The sequence below is a fragment of the Schistocerca gregaria genome, chromosome 3 (genome assembly GCF_023897955.1).
Source record: "Schistocerca gregaria isolate iqSchGreg1 chromosome 3, iqSchGreg1.2, whole genome shotgun sequence".
In the NCBI taxonomy this organism is placed as follows: Eukaryota; Metazoa; Arthropoda; class Insecta; order Orthoptera; family Acrididae; genus Schistocerca; species Schistocerca gregaria.
The window spans coordinates 772,159,076-772,176,549 of NC_064922.1; the positions used below are offsets into that span (position 1 = coordinate 772,159,076).

General features: G+C 42.4%; 1 protein-coding gene across 11 annotated transcripts in view; it reads right to left on the reverse strand.

Annotated features, from left to right (window-relative positions):
* Nucleotides 1-17,474, reverse strand: part of LOC126355540 (uncharacterized) — an 86,148-nt gene that overhangs the window by 28,363 nt on the left and 40,311 nt on the right. The window lies entirely within an intron of this gene.

Consider the following 17,474-nt stretch of genomic DNA (forward strand, 5'->3'; position numbering starts at 1 on the left):
ACATTGAGAGGGATGCAGATGAGGTGGCATGGTTATCGCAGGGGAACGGTACAGAATGCTGTCATGAATGACATATGCAAATCATGTCTTGGACAGAGCCAGTGACCCAGCTGTTGCCAGTGACAATAGGCTTGGCCGATCATTTCTAATGCTCATGGATCACGTCTTTGTCTCATACAGTGCTCTGTTTTCATGTACTCAGTTATCAGTTGTTCATGCTGGTCATGTGTTGTATTTTCCTCTGTGCTTGGTCTCTATGTGGTGTTACGGCACTCTGCTCCCCTGTAGATTGACTTGCATTGTTGAGTTTCATTCCTTTTACCAGGGCTCAGCTCCAGGCCTCTTGTCAAGTCACCTTCAGCTCACATCATTTAAATTGGGTTATCACACCTTTTATCAACTGAAAAGTGCTGCCACTGGACATTCTTGCACATGTAATGGTCTTTTTTTGTAGTGTTAAACTGTGGCCATCATGAACCCAGCATTTTTGGAACATCGGAAGGAACAATTGCACCTCCAAGAGCAGCAACAAAAGCTACAGCAGGAACAACAAACAAAATGTGGAATGGCTCCATACTCATACTGCGCTGATTGCAGCCCAGGTGCTAACTGACAAGACTTCCCCCAGCCCTGCCACCCTCACACCATTTGTCAGATTTGATGAGCCAACAGAAACATGTGTAAATTACCTGTTACAGTTTAACCAGCACCACAAGTGTCCTGGGTACTCATATGCAGCACGGATTGCCAACCGCCCAGGTCTCTCACATAAGTGTTGGTTTGAGTGCCCCCCACGTGCTACACTGTACGCAGACTCACTCACTAGGGATGTGATCGTCCGGTTAACATCTGACCAAGTGATCCAAACTAGGCCTTTTTTTTAGCCAAAGTTGCTAAAATTGCTGAGTGACATGAACTTAAGGCAGTGGCAAGGGATGTACTTTCCAACAATTGGCATGTGTCAAAGATAGACATGTATGGTAAATAGCCCTCTGGGGGCCCAGGCAGCCTTCCCTTCCATAGTGTGTTTGTTGATGCTGTGAATGATTTCTGTGCAGTGACATCACAGCAATACCCTGTATCAGGATTAGTGAGTACACATAAATCAAAGCATTGTAGTCCCCTCTCACAATATTTTCCAAATTCTCAGAATCACTACCCTACCGCACGTGTTTCTGCTCAATGGGCAAGCAGGCAGTCCTGTCCCAATTTTAATTTGGTGTATATTCAATGGGACTGACTGCACATAGATGCTATGTGTGGTGTATGTTGCAAACAGGCCATTTGCCAATAGTTTGTGATAGTAGGTGAGCCATGGGTCCTCATTAACTTTGATACATACTGGCTCATGGGCTGCCCTGCACTCCAACACGCACAAGGTCACATTGTGTCTTATCGTAAACAGTGTATTTGTTTAAGGGGACAATTCTCCATTTCTGCACATTATAAGAATGTGGAATGGCAGCTAATGTTGTTAATGGCTAATTCACCATTGGTGCAGAATATTTTTGGGTCAGACATCTATTCTGTTTTCAGCTTCCAGATTGCTGATAATGTATATTTAGGGTCTCAGTAATCCCCTTCCAAGATCTGGACTCCTCATTATGATCATATGACCAGTTATTTGTGAATACACATCTCCCTTATGCTGTCTGAAATATCTAACTTTTGTCACCCCAACCCCACTTCCTTTGTCGTACATGGCAATGTCACGGCTGAGGCGTTGCATTGGTAGGACCTCAGCATTGTCTCTCCTATTTCGTGTGTGTGTGTGTGTGTGTGTGTGTGTGTGTGTGTGTTTGAGGTTTACGGGCGCTAAACAGCGTGGTCATCAGCGCCCAAACGCATAGAAACAGGAACACAAGCGGTGAAGGGACGAAGACGGACGCCGAACAAGGAGAACGGCTAAAAGACACAGGCCTGACGCAGTTCCAAATGCGCACATACAGAGGCAAAACAAGAGGATAAGAAACACACTAAAAAAGGAAAGGAAACACAAGGAAAAGAGAACAGATACCGAAGGGAAACAAGAAGGTAATCGTGACTGGCGGACCTCTTACCTAAAACCTGGGTGAGCCAGTCACCCAGCAGCGCATTAAAACCTTCTCCCTAAAATCCGAGGCAACAGATTGGACAGGACACAAAACCGTAAGACCTTAACCACAGTCGCTGTGTCGTCTTGCAAAATAGAGGGCAAATCCGGCGGCAAGGAAACCACCGCCCTCTGGTCAGAGAATAAAAGACAGTCAAGTAAAATGTGGCGGACAGTAATCTGGACGCCACAAGCACTGCAGATTGGGGGGGTCCTCCTGCCAGAGTAAAAAACCATGCGTGAAGGGATCTCCTATTTCGTCAAGTCAGTGGGCCATCCCTTTGGTGCTTCTTCAGAAGCATGAGAGCACCCTTGTGCCTTTGTGTTGATTTTAAACAGATGATCAACGGGCAATGTGTCGCAGGCTCATTTCAATTCCAACATCAGAGAGGTTGTGATGAAGTTATCGGGCAGCCATTATTTTTCATGAATCAACTAGTGCATCACTTACCAGTACCTGCTGCAGGGTGCAATTACTTGGCCAGCCGGTGTGGCCGAGCGGTTCTAGGCGCTTCAGACTGGAACCGTGGGACAGCTACGGTCACAGGTTCGAATCCTGCCTCGGGCATGGATGTGTGTGGTGTCCTTAGGTTAGTTAGGTTTCAGTAGTTCTAAGTTCTAGGGGATTGATGACCTCAGATGTTAAGTCCCATATTGCTCAGAGCCATTTGAACCCCCCCCCCCCTTTTTTTTTTTTTTTTTTGCAGTTTCTAGAAGTTTATTGGTGCCTGCCACCCCTATGTGTTTTGTCACTTTAACAGCTTGTCTTTGCCTGAAATTCATCAACAATATTTGGAACAGTTGGTTCAGGACATTACTTGTTGTGTAAACTACCTCAGTGACATCTGGGTCATGGACCCCTTGTGAGAGGAGTATTTACAGAGTCTGCAGATGGTTTTCCAATGTCTTCTTGATAATGGCCTTCAATGCGAATTGGAAAAATGTAGGATTTTTCCCCAAAGGTCCATTTTCTAGGTCATGTGCTCAGCAAAGATGGCCTCATCCCTACAGAGAGCACACCAAAGCCATTGTCATCTTGCCAGTCCCACAGAATCTGAGAAGGCTCTAGTCCTTTTTGAGCCAGATTTTGCATTATGCTAAGCTCATTGCCCAAGCCATGTACATCTGCCTTCCTCTTAACTAGCTTCACCAAAGGGGTGTCAAATTTGTCTGGCCTGCCAACTGTCAATGGGCTTTTCCGCGCATCAGTGTTTGTGCTCTGTTCTCTGTTTGGCTTCTTTTACACTGGGTAATCCTTTAACCCTGGCCTGTGATGAATTCCAGTATGGCACTATTGTGGTCATGTCGTATCAGAACCTGGATGGCACTGAGCAGCCCGCTGCTAACACGTCAAGGTACTTTTCATGGCACAACATAATTATTCACAGGTGAGAAAGAAGGCATTGGCTGTTATTCTCAGATTTTAAAAGTGTCATGTTTTCTTGTATGGGACAAAGTTCCTACTCATCACCAACCCCAAGTTGCTGGTTTCATTATTTGGCCCTCATTCCAAACTGCCAGGCAGGATTGCTCATAGATTACAGTAGTAGGTGCTCTTCCTCAGTAATTATTGATCTGACATTAGATACCAGTTCACCTCGCAGTACACAAATGCAGATACTCTATTGTGATTGCCAGCAAGGCTGGATCCAGAGTTTCACTGACGGGGGGCTCTCGTTTTCACCTTGGGCAATGCCTTGCAACAGACATTGCTGGATTTTCCTTTGATGGCACAGGAGATCGTGACTGCCATGGCCACACCTGCTTTTCCAGAAAACCATTTCAGCAGTCTACATGGACTGGCCAGAGCGCACTTTTTCAGAAAAGACTTGGTGTGGTGGCATTTTTTTCCCTTTGTTATCAACTCAGCATTGAGGAGCAAATCTATCAAGTGGTCATCCCTCTGGTGTTGCATACTCCAGCTGCTGGATGGATCACATTGAGATAATGACTCATATGAAGGCTTTGGCATCTTGTCTCCTCTACTGGCCAGCAGTCGATCTTAATATTGGACATCTTGTGTGGGTTTGTGCACTGTATGCACAAAATCAGGTTGTGCCACTGCATCAGTTTTCCCCCATGCAACGCTTGTATCTAATAATGCTCAGCAAATTATGTTGCTGGAGCTTGAAGATTTTTATATTTGCTACGGTATGTAGTATCAGCACGTCTACCCTCCGTTTCATCTGCCATCGAACTCAGAGGTGAAGGGCTTTGTGTGTACACACAAGACCTGAGTCAAAAAGTCCATGTCCATTCTGAGATGATGTGCTGTCGAGTTTTCTCGCTACATGCTGGGCAATACTGGTTAACAGGTGCAGTCCAGTAGAACATTTGCATGGGTGCCAGCTATGGTGCTTGTTGCACCCTGAGTCGCACATCCCAGACCATTGCAGTACATCACGTTTTCCCCACAGTGCTTCCATTTGGTGCCATTGTTCCAGATGGCAGCAGGGTTGGCTGCGACTAAACATAAATGCTGTTTTCACAGTGTCATTTCTAAAAAGTTATTTTATCCAAGTACCATCATAAAGAAATGACTACTGCTGAACTAATCTATTGTTACCACAGTTTAGTTTATGTGGTAACAATGTGCCTGCTTTCCACAGAAGCCACCTACACAACTCTCTCTTATACAACAATGGTGTACCTGCTGCTACTTCAACCTCTCGAAGGTTGGTGAGCAGGGGCTGAAGCAAATAAGCTACTTGACTGATGGCTTCCAATTTTTACCTTGTTAGATGACTGAAGAATCTAGGCAAATAAGACAATTAACAAAACAAGCAAAACAGGTAAGTAAATTTACTTGCATCTCTATCCAGCACTTTTGCTGCTCCCAAGTATTAATAAAATTGGACTGTACAAACCAGTCACTGCAAGGAAAAATTGCTGTCCTTGATGTAGCTCTGTATTTGCTACCTTATTTAGGAAATAATGTTAAACATACATGTGAAGATGAAGTGCATGAATACACAGAAAAAAAATTGTGATTCTATATCCATCCAAATCAGTTTTGCAGTTAAAGGGTTTAGGAAGATGAAGAGGGTGACTGGAGAGAGAACTGAATGCGAGACATACAAGACCTGTGTGGAGAAACTGTTCTGTGTTAAAGTACTTGGCAGTATACAATGGAATCATAAGAGAAATAGAAAACAGATACAGTCTCATACCACTCCATCTCACACAAATAACCTGTAAGGAAATGCCAGTTTCCTGACTGGATCTAGTTAGCAGAATCACTGCTTTTAAGATAAAGTTGAAAAAGCTTATGGTTTCTTCCAGTTATGGGTAAGAGATTCTTATTAGGTCACAATGCTTAGAGGCAGTGGCCAGGTGTGTGTGTGTGTGTGTGTGTGTGTGTGTGTGTGTGTGTGTGTGTGTGTGTGTGTGTGTGTTTTTCTATTTCCAAAGAATAACTCCTTTTGTCCAAAAGATCAACATTTGGCAGTCTTTTCATTGTGTCTATTTGTAATTCAATGCTTCTTCTATATCATGAATAGCAAGTTTCATAATATTTTTGAGGATATTTATGACAATATCATCAACAGCAGCACTTTGTTAGCATAGTTTCAGCAAATTAAAAACCTTCCAAACTAATTGGGTATGGCCGAGAAAAGCTGTGCTGTCAACAAATTATGAATGGGAAGAGGGGTGGGAGGAGGGACAGCTTGGCATGTCTGCCAAGGGTACATAGGATCACCTCGGCAAGGCTCCACATTTCACCACATCCCTTCCCTATCTCACTCTCATCCCAAAGAGTGCTAGTGGTCTCTTATTCCCACAATATTTTTCTCTCCAGGTAATAATTCATATGTGTACCACCAGCTGCCATTGCTCCAAGCTTCTAGAATTATACATGTCATCTGTTCTAACTGTCACTCGCCTTCAGGGCAAAATGTCATCAGAGTAGTCACAAATTTCCCTAAAAAGCTCAACAATTTGATTCATTGTGTTCACTGTAAGACTGAGAAGCATTTTTACCTTGCCCTCATAGGTTACACATCTGTGGCAAAATAGAACTGCAGCAAATGGTACAGCAAAGATGGGTAACTTCATTAACTCAAACTTTTTTTTTTTCAGGGTTGCTACAATATGCCATTTGTTACATTGAGCCACTGAGTTTCTTTTTCATAAAACACTGAACATTCTTTACCATAATCGGTGACTTCCGGAATAATTAATGCAGACTTCAGGGCAGAAACTTACATCTTGATCATACTGGGTCATATCAGACTTTTCACACATAAGTGAAGTATGGAGGGTTTTGTATGATTTAACAAGCACATGTTGCTGAAAATACACTTGATGGCAGATGAATTTGAATTTTATATTTTATGGCTGAATACACAAATTAAACAGAACACTAAGAATTAGGATAGATTGCTAGTCACTGAGAAGATGAGGCATTAAACAGCACACAGGCACATTTAAAAGTGGACTGAGTTATCAGAGAAAGTCCTTGTCAGATTTAGAAACAACACACACACACACACACACACACACACACACACACACACACACACACACACACAGAGAGAGAGAGAGAGAGAGAGAGAGAGAGAGAGAGAGAGAGAGAGAGAGAGAGTCACTGTAATCTCTGCTCTGGGTACTGAGTCCTTGGATGTATGTATCATCTGCAAACAGAACTGATGGAGAATTGATATTGATGGTTAAATCATCTATGTAGATCAGTAAGAGAATAGCACCAAGAGTTATTTTAATTGCTCTGGAACAAAATGTCTCAAGCTATTGAAGCATTAAATACTTTGCTGAAACATTTGTTATTAGAGAATGCCACGAGCAGGTATACACAACATTTTTGACAGTTCTGACATGATCAGAAAGTAAAAGAATGTTTACACTATGGATGGCTCAGCTGGGCTGAAGTGCATGTCACTTAAGATAGCAGGGTGCATACATGGACAAGGAAATAAAATTCCCAGATTTTTCCCGGATCTCCAGGTTAAAAATGCACTTGCCTCCCCCCCCTCCCCCCTGGTGAAAGTACACTTCTTCAAAGGTGAAAATACACTTTTTCCATTATAAGCGACAGTGTACTTTCCCTTGGAGCTGTAAAAATACCAATCATTTGAATGGTAAAGAGTTTATACACCAGCGTAGAACTTCCCGGCTCTTTTGAAAATGAAACTCGGCAAGGGGACTTGAAATTATTCTAAGTGGCTGGTCCTCAAAGCACTAGGTTTCAAATGAGAGTCAAATGCTCTGTGATTTAAGAAATTCATTGCACATTTTGACACATAAAATGGTTCATCTTGAGTAAAAGGAAATTTCCTTTGAAAATAAAGCTTTTAAAAGAATCATTCGCAATATTTTCCGCCAACCTCTTCAACACGAGTTCATTTCATTAGCTGCCAGAGAGCACTGGAAAACAGGCATTACTGTGTGTGGGCAGCTATGATGGTGTAGGAAGCCTTATGTTTGTACACATATAGCATTCAGAGATCTTCCATGAAATCATAAATGAAATAGGGCATCAGAGGAAACTCCAACAGCATGGGAATTTCGTAAACCACACTAAAATGGATAATTCAGCTTAAAGGACACATATAGCCATTTTGACAATGAAGTAGGTCGCAACCTGATATTAAGTTTTCCAGTGTGCTTTACGGAATGCAAATTTTCTTGGGAGTACCAGCACTGGTTGTTTATTATGGCATAATGCCAAACATGCCAGAAGATGAAAATTTGTACTTTAAATTCAGTCAACAATTGAAACTAGCCAGTAGTATGGAATGAAACACTTTGCTTCGTGTAAATTGACTGCATCTGGGAAAAAGATTAATAAAATTCACATTTATTTAGCAAACTGTCAAAAATAACTTCATACTTGTGCAAGCCAATTAATGCTTGACTGCCAAAAAAGTGGAAATAAAATAAGATCAAAAAACTGAAGCTAACAACATATTTTAACCTTCTGTAATTATGTGAAACTATTTTAATTCACTGGATAGTTCCCACCCACAGAAATCTATTTTGTTTTCATCTACATCTACATCTACATCCATACTCCGCAAGCCACCTGACGGTGTGTGGCGGAGGGTACCCTGAGTACTTCTATCAGTTCTCCCTTCTATTCCAGTCTCGTATTGTTCGTGGAAAGAAGGATTGTTGGTATGCTTCTGTGTGGGCTCTAATCTATCTGATTTTATCCTCATGTTCTCTTCACGACATATACGTAGGAGGGAGCAATATACTGCTTGACTCTTCGGTGAAGGTATGTTCCCAAAACTTTAACAAAAGCCCGTACCAAGCTACTGAGCATCTCTCCTGCAGAGTCTTCCACTCGAGTTTATCTATCATCTCTGTAACGCTTTCGCGATTACTAAATGATCCTGTAACGAAGTGTGCTGCTCTCCGTTGGATCTTCTCTCTCTCTTCTATCAACCCTATCTGGTACAGATCCCACACTATTGAGCAGTATTCAAACAGTGGGCGAACAAGCGTACTGTAACCTACTCCCTTTGTTTTCGGATTGCATTTCCTTAGGATCCTTCCAATGAATCTCAGTCTGGCATCTGCTTTACCGACGATCAACTTTATATGATCATTCCATTTTAAGTCACTCCTAACGCGTACTCCCAGATAATTTATGGAATTAACTGCTTGCAATTGCAGACCTGCTATTTTGTAGCTAAATGATAAGGGATCTATCTTTCTATGTATTTGCAGGACATTACACTTGTCTACATTGAGATTCAATTGGCATTCCCTGCACCATGCGTCAATTCGCTGCAGATCCTCCTGCATTTCAGTACAATTTTCCAATTTTACAACCTCTCAATACACCACAGCATCATCTGCAAAAAGCCTCAGTGAACTTCCGATGTCATCCACAAGCTCATTTATGTATATTGTGAAGAGCAATGGTCCTATGACACTCCCCTGCGGCACACCTGAAATCACTCTTACTTCGGAAGACTTCTCTCCATTGAGAATGACATGCTGCGTTCTGTCATGTCATTTGACATGTGAACTGTAAACAGAGCAAAATCACTAAAAGTATACATGGGTCACATCCTTCTCCTCACTACAACCCAGACTGCTCGGTGTATGCATGAATCTGGCAGCTTGAGCATGCCAGAAAACTTTTTCTGTGCAACATGGCTGCTTCTTGCTATAACTGCAGCCACACTTCAAGAAAAGAAATGGGAAAAGGTACTGCTCATCAACAGCAGTTTGCTGTTAGGAAGTATACCATAGTCGTCATCCTGAAACCTTTGACACATTTTGGTTTTGGCTGGCGCTTGTGTGTGCACTGTGTTTTCTTGCTGTAAAAGGCACATTTCCTTTGCAACTTGAATTTTATTTTGGTTTTATTCTCTCATTTACATTTTATTACTGCTGTATTATTCTGCAGTAGCGGAATACAGTAAAATTCTTTGTTAGATTGTCAGTTCTTACCAGTCAAAATTATTAAAATTTAACTGAGGACTAAAACAATGAAAAATTCCCAGAATTCTAAAAAAAATCATAATTTCCTTCATGATAAAACAAATTCCCTTGTTTCTCCTGGATTTACCAGTTGTCTCAGAATGTATACAGCATGGATAAACATCAGGTAGTGGTGGATTGAGTTTCTACTACCAGGTGTAACTTCAAACAGAAAGCAGAGTTATCATTCAGATGAAACAAGCAAATTCCAAAAAATTCTGTCATCTGAAAAAAAAGAAACAGTAGTCACAAAGAATTGAGGACCAGTTTGACCACCAGTTGAGACTAGTACCAATGACTAAAGGCCAACAAGAGGGGGACAGAGCACAATCTATCTGAGATTGGCTAAGGACAGATTGTGATGGCCCAGAGGTACGGCATGAATATATTCGGAAACAGCATGACTTGTTGAGTGTTCCAGGAGTGCGCTGGTGAGTGTCTTCAACACATGGCAAAACCAAGGTGAAACCATGTTCAGACGTTGTGGGTTGGGCAGCTACCCCTCATTACAGAAGTCGGACATCGTAGGCTGGGCAGACTGGTAAAAGAAGACAGGCAGCGCACTGTGACAGAACTAACATCAGACTATTATGCTGGGCAGACTACAAGTGTATCTAAAGACACAGTGCACTGAACACTCCAAACGATGAGCCCCCACAGCCGATGATCCTTGCACGTGCCAATGTTAACACCACAACATAAGCAACTATGACAGAAATAGACACGTGACCATCAGCACTGGACTTTGGTGCAGTGGCAAAGCATTACATAGTCTGATGTATCCTGATATTTTCTTCACCGTGATCATGGGAGGGTGTGAACCCATCGTCTTCCAAGGGAACAGCTCCTTGACACCTGTACTGCAGGACGAAGACAAGCAGGTAGCAGCTCTATTATGCACTGGAAAACATTCTCGTCTCATATGGTTTTTAGTGAGGCTGATGACCATTTAATGCCAGCTAGTTACAGAGTGTCACGGAACATGTTACATGGCATCTCCAGGAATTGTTTCAAGTTTTTGTTGGAAACATGGCCTGCTGGAGTAAAGTAACTGCCTAGACTGTTACAACACCTACTGCTTCCAAAATTTTAATTGGTGTGAAATAACTTACATTTTTTACCACTCGTGAAACTAAATTACTAGAGAATATAGTAGTAAGTTGCCTCAATGAGCTGTGGAGCACAGGCTTTCTAAAAGGAAAAAAAATACATCATTGCAGCATTGTATGTCCCACAATAACACAATAATGTTGCTCAAACTAAGTGTGCCTTGCGGCAGAAGCAATACTGTGAAGTATAGGCAAAAGAAGACAACATCAAGTTTATGGGAAGCATTAACCTTACTGCTATGTTAAGTGCTTTGACTATCCTACTACCACGAGTACAGTGCAAAATATTACTTTTATTTGTGCTTTGTGCATGTTTAACTTAAAAAAAGAAACAAAGCAAGTCACAAAATTAAGTTCATGCAGTAGCAGAATGACACAAAGTTATAAAATTTTACTTATCTCATCGGTTTATTCTCATCAACAACGCGTTCAAGTATCTGCTTGCTGCAGCTTGCAACACCCTGGATATTTGTGAATAGGACAAATGTTAGTATAAAAAAATAATGTACTCAAAATTTCCGATCATGATTTCATTTTAATGAATGTCTGTAGTTTTTAACAATATCTTCAAAAGTGATCTAACTTGGACTAAAGAACCACTAACTCGGCAGATGCAAGACCCATATTATAAATAATATCTTAACAATGTCAAAGTATAAATTAATTATACTACTGGGGATGTTTATAGTAATAAACTTATAGTGGAATATTATTAGTTCTCCAATGTTCAGTTACAGTATTACGCTTCACAAAATACACACATATGTTTGACATTAACACTATACTGGTAAGAGTGCATTTTCTATATGAAAATTAACATAAAATGTTCAGCAAAAATCATTTCAAATTGCAATTTAGTTAGTTAGTACACAGGAGCTCAGTGAATCAGTGTATGAACAAACTCTGATCAAGAAGCACAGGACAGCAAATGCTTCTGAATATAATTATGAATCCTTTAAGAATAAAAACATTTTTATTGGCTAAGATCCAGCAACTGTATGTTATTTAGTTACAGGATGTATGTATAGCCACCACAGTTGTGCAAAATTATTGTGGTTTCGACTGCACTACGGCAATCTTCATCAGAATAAAAATTACATAGGATTACATGTAATCACACCAAGTGTGGCGAGAGCACTTGTACTCAGATGTTTTCCACACATGATGTGATTACGTGTAATCCTTTGTAATTTTTATTCTGATGAAGACTGCCTTAGAGCAGTCGAAACCATGGTCAATTTGACAATAATTTTGTGCAACCAAAGATGCTCTACATACATCCTGTAACAATCTTTAAGAATAGTCCTAAAAGTAAAAGTCTTTTGTTTAAAATTTTTAAGTTTGCAAGAGAATCAGATTTCTTCCATATCAATTATATTTGGTTTGTGGGTCGCTCAACTGCGTGGTCATCAGCACCCGTACTAAGTCCTAATTTTTACACAGTCCAATTTTATTATACAATCCAATCTAGCCACTATCATGAGTGACGACGATAATGATAAAACGATGAGGACAACACAAACACCCAGTCCCTGGGCAGAGAAAATTTCCATCCCAGCTGGGAATCGAACGTGGCATGCCGTGATCCAGAGGCAGCAAAGCTAGCCACTAGACCACGAGCTGTGGACACTGCATGTCAAATTAGTGTCACAAAGAGAATATCTCCCTAGATAATGGTCTCTGGCTAAGAGTGGGAGTGGTGCATATTTTGCCGCATCCCTGGGGAGCCAGAAGGCAGCTTACCTAACACTTGGGTACAAGTGGCCTAGGAGTGCCAGACCACAGCAAAATTAATCCATTCTTGGAAATGCTAGGTATGAAGCCTACACAACACCAAAGCTTGTTCTGGAACCATTGTGGCTCCAGGAACTCCAAGGCTATTTGCAAACATACAATGGATGTAGGTTGGCAGATGCAAGGTGTTACTTTCCTGTCAAACATAACAGTTTCACTTATCAGAAAACTGGTATATTCACCTGGCGGGAGCAAGCAAGGTTGCAGTGTAGTAGGGAGCTGAGTAACCAATGTGAGCATGTTTCTATGGATGCGTATAAGACAACCACCAAAGGGAGACAGAGGTCAAGAATGAGTATCAGGATACAGGAGCTGGAAGAGAGCTGAGTCTACATCTATATCTACACATACACAGATACTCCACAAGCCACTGATGTTGCATGGAGGAGGGTATCCTCTATGATTATTAGTCATTTCCTTGCCTGTTCCACTCCTTTGTATGAGCCCTACTTTCTCATATCTTATCTTCACAGTCCTCATGTGCAGTGCATGTTAGTGGCAGCAGAATCTGTGGTGTCACTGCCAGACACCACGCTTTGCTAAGTGGTAGCCTTTAAATCGGCCGCGGTCCGTAAGTATATGTCGGACCCATGTGTCGCCACTAGCAGTGATTGCAGACCGAGCGCCGCCACATGGCTGGTCTAGAGAGACTTCCTAGCACTCGCCCCAGTTGTACAGCCGACTTTGCTAGCAATGGTTCACTGAGTAAATATGCTCTAATTTGCTGAGACGATACCTAGCTTAGCCTTCAGCTACGTTATTTGCTATGACCTAGCAAGGCACCATTATTAGTTAATATTGATTATGAATTATGTACCGTCAAGACCGATGTTTGTCATCAATGGATTAAAGTTAAGTATTCCACCAGCTACGCCCATTTTTCTAAATTCTAATTTCCTTGTCCTGTTCCAGACCTCACGCCAGCCTGCATGAGCTAAATCGTGTGCCTTTCGGCCTCCTCTAGTAACACGGTGTTGGCTCTCCTGCCAACCACAACATTGGCGACGAGGCAAAACCGCGTTCTTATCGATATTGCCCTGATTTACTTGTGTAATGGCTTCGCCACAATCTCCAGATGTACTGTCTGAATTTCATCGCTTACAGAATCAGCAGACGCAGGCCTTACCGGATGTCCTTGGACAGCTCGTGCAGGGTCAACGTGCGATGCAAAACGATATGGCGGCAGCTGCTTCACTGCTAACGCAGCCACAACACGCTGTTGCACCCACTTTTCGACCTTTTGATGCTGCACTGGAAAGCTGGACGGAGTGGTCACGCCAATTTGGATTCCATCTCGTCGCCTACAGAATTCAAGGTAACGAGTGGCAGCCTTTTCTCCTTTCTTCAGTAGGGGTGACCACGTACCATGTGATAGACAAATTATTTCCCCGACGTGACATGGCAACTCTGTCCTACGAAGAAATTTTGTCTGCATTAGATGCATATTTCAAAGAATCAGTCAATGTAGTTGCCAAATGGTACACCTTCTTTCGTACAAAACGTACGGCAGGTCAGACTAATCGGGAGTGGGTTGCAACCTTGCAAGGCCTTACTAGGGATTCTGCTTTTGGGTGTCAATGTGGACTCCCTTATTCAGGTACTATGGTACGTGATACAATTCCACATAATGTTTCTGATGTTCGTATAAGGGACAGATTTTGAAACTTGTAAATCCCTCCCTTCAACAAGTGAGGGACATATTGGATCAGCAGGACACACTTGACTTTGCTCAGGAATCATTTGAAACTTCGCCAGACGTGTGTCAGGTTAACAGGCCCGCCGGGCGAGCTGCACGGAGCAGTAAACATCCCTCACGCCCGGCCGTGCTGCTGCCGCCAGGCTCCCAGCCACATGTGCCACTCCGGCACGCAATTGCAGTGATCAAATCATGCCCGCAGTGTGCTACTAAACATTTGCGTGAGAACTGCCCGTCACGCCAAGCTATTTTCTTTTATTGTAATAAAAAAGGACATGTTTCAGAGTGTTTGCCAGAAAAAGCTCAGATCGGAAGCTCAAAACCGTTCCAGGCCCTTTGCTTTGCGCCAGAATCGGAATCAAACCAAGGATACTCAGGCTCGCGAACCTTCGCCCATGGCAATTCATGTAGTTCATTCCACTCCGCCCAGTGCCACTCTCTCTAACAGTGACTGTGTTAGTCCCAAAAATAGTGTGCGTCGACATCGCTGGAACTCCCGTCAAGTCGCAAGTGATTATGTACCAGTGTCAGTTCACGTTGCACGAGACAGTCGCTCTTGTCATCAGCAGGACAATAAACTTTTTGTAGACTTGGACATTCACGCAAAGTGATACCATTCCAGCTCGATACCAGAGCTGCATTTTCACTGATCAATCAAGACACTTACAAACTGCTGGGTACACCTCCGTTGCGTGCCACAAATGTTAACTAGTTATTCCGGTCAAGATATCCCTGTGTTAGGACAGTGCAGCCTTCTTGCAACATACAAAGGACAAACAAAACTTGTGTCATTTTACGTCCTTCGTTCTTCTTCTGCAGTGAACTTGTTTGGTTCCGATTTATTTCAGTTGTTTAACTTGTCTATAGTAAATCAGGTCCTATCAGTGAACCAGACTGTGCCTTCAGACAGTGTTTCTTGTCTATGTGAAGAATTTGCAGACATTTTTGCAACAGACCTTGGTTGCGCTAAGAACTATAAAGCACATTTGGAACTGAAAGTAAACGTGCGACTGAAATTTATCAGAGTGCGCAATGTTCCCCATGGATTGCATGATGAGGTCACAAAAACATTACACGATTTGGAATCACAAGGTGTAATTGAACATGTGCAGGCTTTTCTCTGGGCATCACCCTTAGTAATTTTGCCAAAACCTCCGGAAAGTTGAGACTTTGTGTGGACTTCAAGGCAACAGTGAATCCACAACTAGTGATTGCAACTTTTCCTTTACCCCACCCGGAAGATCTTTTTAACAAACTGTGCCCGGGTAAATATTTTTCAAAGTTGTCCTCGCAGATGCGTACTTGCAAATACCGGTGGACGAAGAATCCGAGCGCGTTTTGGTGGTTAACACGCATCTTGGTTTGTATCAATTCAAACGACTGCCATTCGGGTGTGCATCTGCCCCTGCATTGTTCCAGAAACATCTGCAAACTGTTTGTGCGTCGGTCCCGACTGCAGCAAATTATCTGGACGATATTGTGATCTCTGGAAAGACGGAAGAAGAACATTTGGCCAATCTCAGAACATTATTTCAGGTCTTGCGAGAAAATGGTCTTTGCTTGTGGAAGGACAAATGTGTGTTTTTGGCTCGGGACTTGCCATACTTGGGACATGTACTCAATGCCCAAGGCATACATCCCAGTCCAACGCACCTCCGTGCCATACAAGACTTGCCGTCGCTGCAGAATTTGAAGCAGCTACAGAGTGTGCTGGGAAAAATTATAACAGAGATGTGCCACATGCCTCTTCCATTTCAGCTCTGCTTCATCGCTTACGCCGTAAAGGTGTTCCGTTCGTCTGGACGACAGAATGCGAACATGCCTTTCGCCTGTTGAAATCAGCGTTGCTTTCTAATACTTGCCTTACGCCATTCGATCCCCAGAAGCCCCTCTTGTTGATGGTGGATGCATCGGATTTCGGGATCAGTGCTGTGCTTGTGCACAAAGACGGACCGCACGATCGCCCTATTGCCTTTGCGTCCAAATTGCTCTCATCTGCGCAAGGAAATTTATGATATTTGAACTCAGAATACATTCCAGCATTCGGCAGCAAACCGGTGTTAGGGATATTAGCCTGTAATTTCATAGGTCCATACTTTTGCCCTTCTTTTTATACAGGAATCACCTTCACTTTTTTCCATTTGCTTGGGACTTTGCACTGGCCAAGAGATTTGCAATAATTACAAGCTGAGTTAGGGGAGAATTCCTTAGAGCAATGGGATTACCAAAGAAACATTCTGTAGGCTACGAAATGTGCTGATATACACAGACATGCCGCTCCATCTGAGAATAAGGGTGGTACAATGCTATGTTATCCCCGTCCTACACTATGGAGTGGAAACTTGGCCAATTAAAGCAGCTTCTGTAAAGTGATTAGAAACAATAGAAATGTGGCTCTTGCACTGATAACTAAAAATTGAGAAAGTGATCAATGCTGAAGTGCTGCGTAGAGGGGGGGGGGGGGGGGGGGTGGATAGAGAACTAATGAGGGCAATTAAAAGAAGAAAGCTATCGTACCCCTGGGGCACATTATGAGAGGGAAGAAATGTGAACTTCTGCAATTAATTCTAGAAGGCAGAATAGAAGGTAAGCACCCACGAGGTAGAAGGCTACAATCATAGTCACAGAATATCAAGACAAGGACTGGCATCAACAACTTTGAAGAACTGGTTCAAGAAGCAAGGGAACACCGCCTGTGAGCAAAAGATTCACTACAGGTGTATGGCACCAAGAAGAAGAAGACACTTTGTAAAACCAAATTGTGATCCCACGCAGACCTGGTGACTGATTTGTTTTCAACTCTTTCAGTTATGCTTATTACTACATCATCCATATGGAAGTCTGTGTGATGGTCAAATGACTATGTTTTTACGATTCTCCTGCATGAAAAATTTCTTACTAGACCCATGATTCTCCAGACCATAATTTACAATGTGCTTAAACTTTGCCCATAATTCCTCTATGTTGATGTTATTGGAACTAAGTGATGCCAATCAGTGAGTGTTAGGCTGAGGTTGACTGCTTAAGGGGGGATTGGAGGATATGGAGCATGAAAAGAGACATTAAGGCAGCAGAGAATATGCTGCACAAAGGAAGACCCTGGAAGTTCTACTTGGAGAGGTGGAAAACAGAGAGACACTGTCTGTATAACACAAGGTACAGTTCTGAAGGGAACTCATAGTTAGTTTATAGTTGGGAGGTAGGACCTCTTTTTGGTAAAGGACTGAAGGACCTGTGTTTTTCTATTAATGTTACCAGTTTCTAGAAAGTCCAAAGAGTTACTAAGAGTGTTACTGAGACTTAGTAAAGTTTTAGCAACTACTTGGGTTAA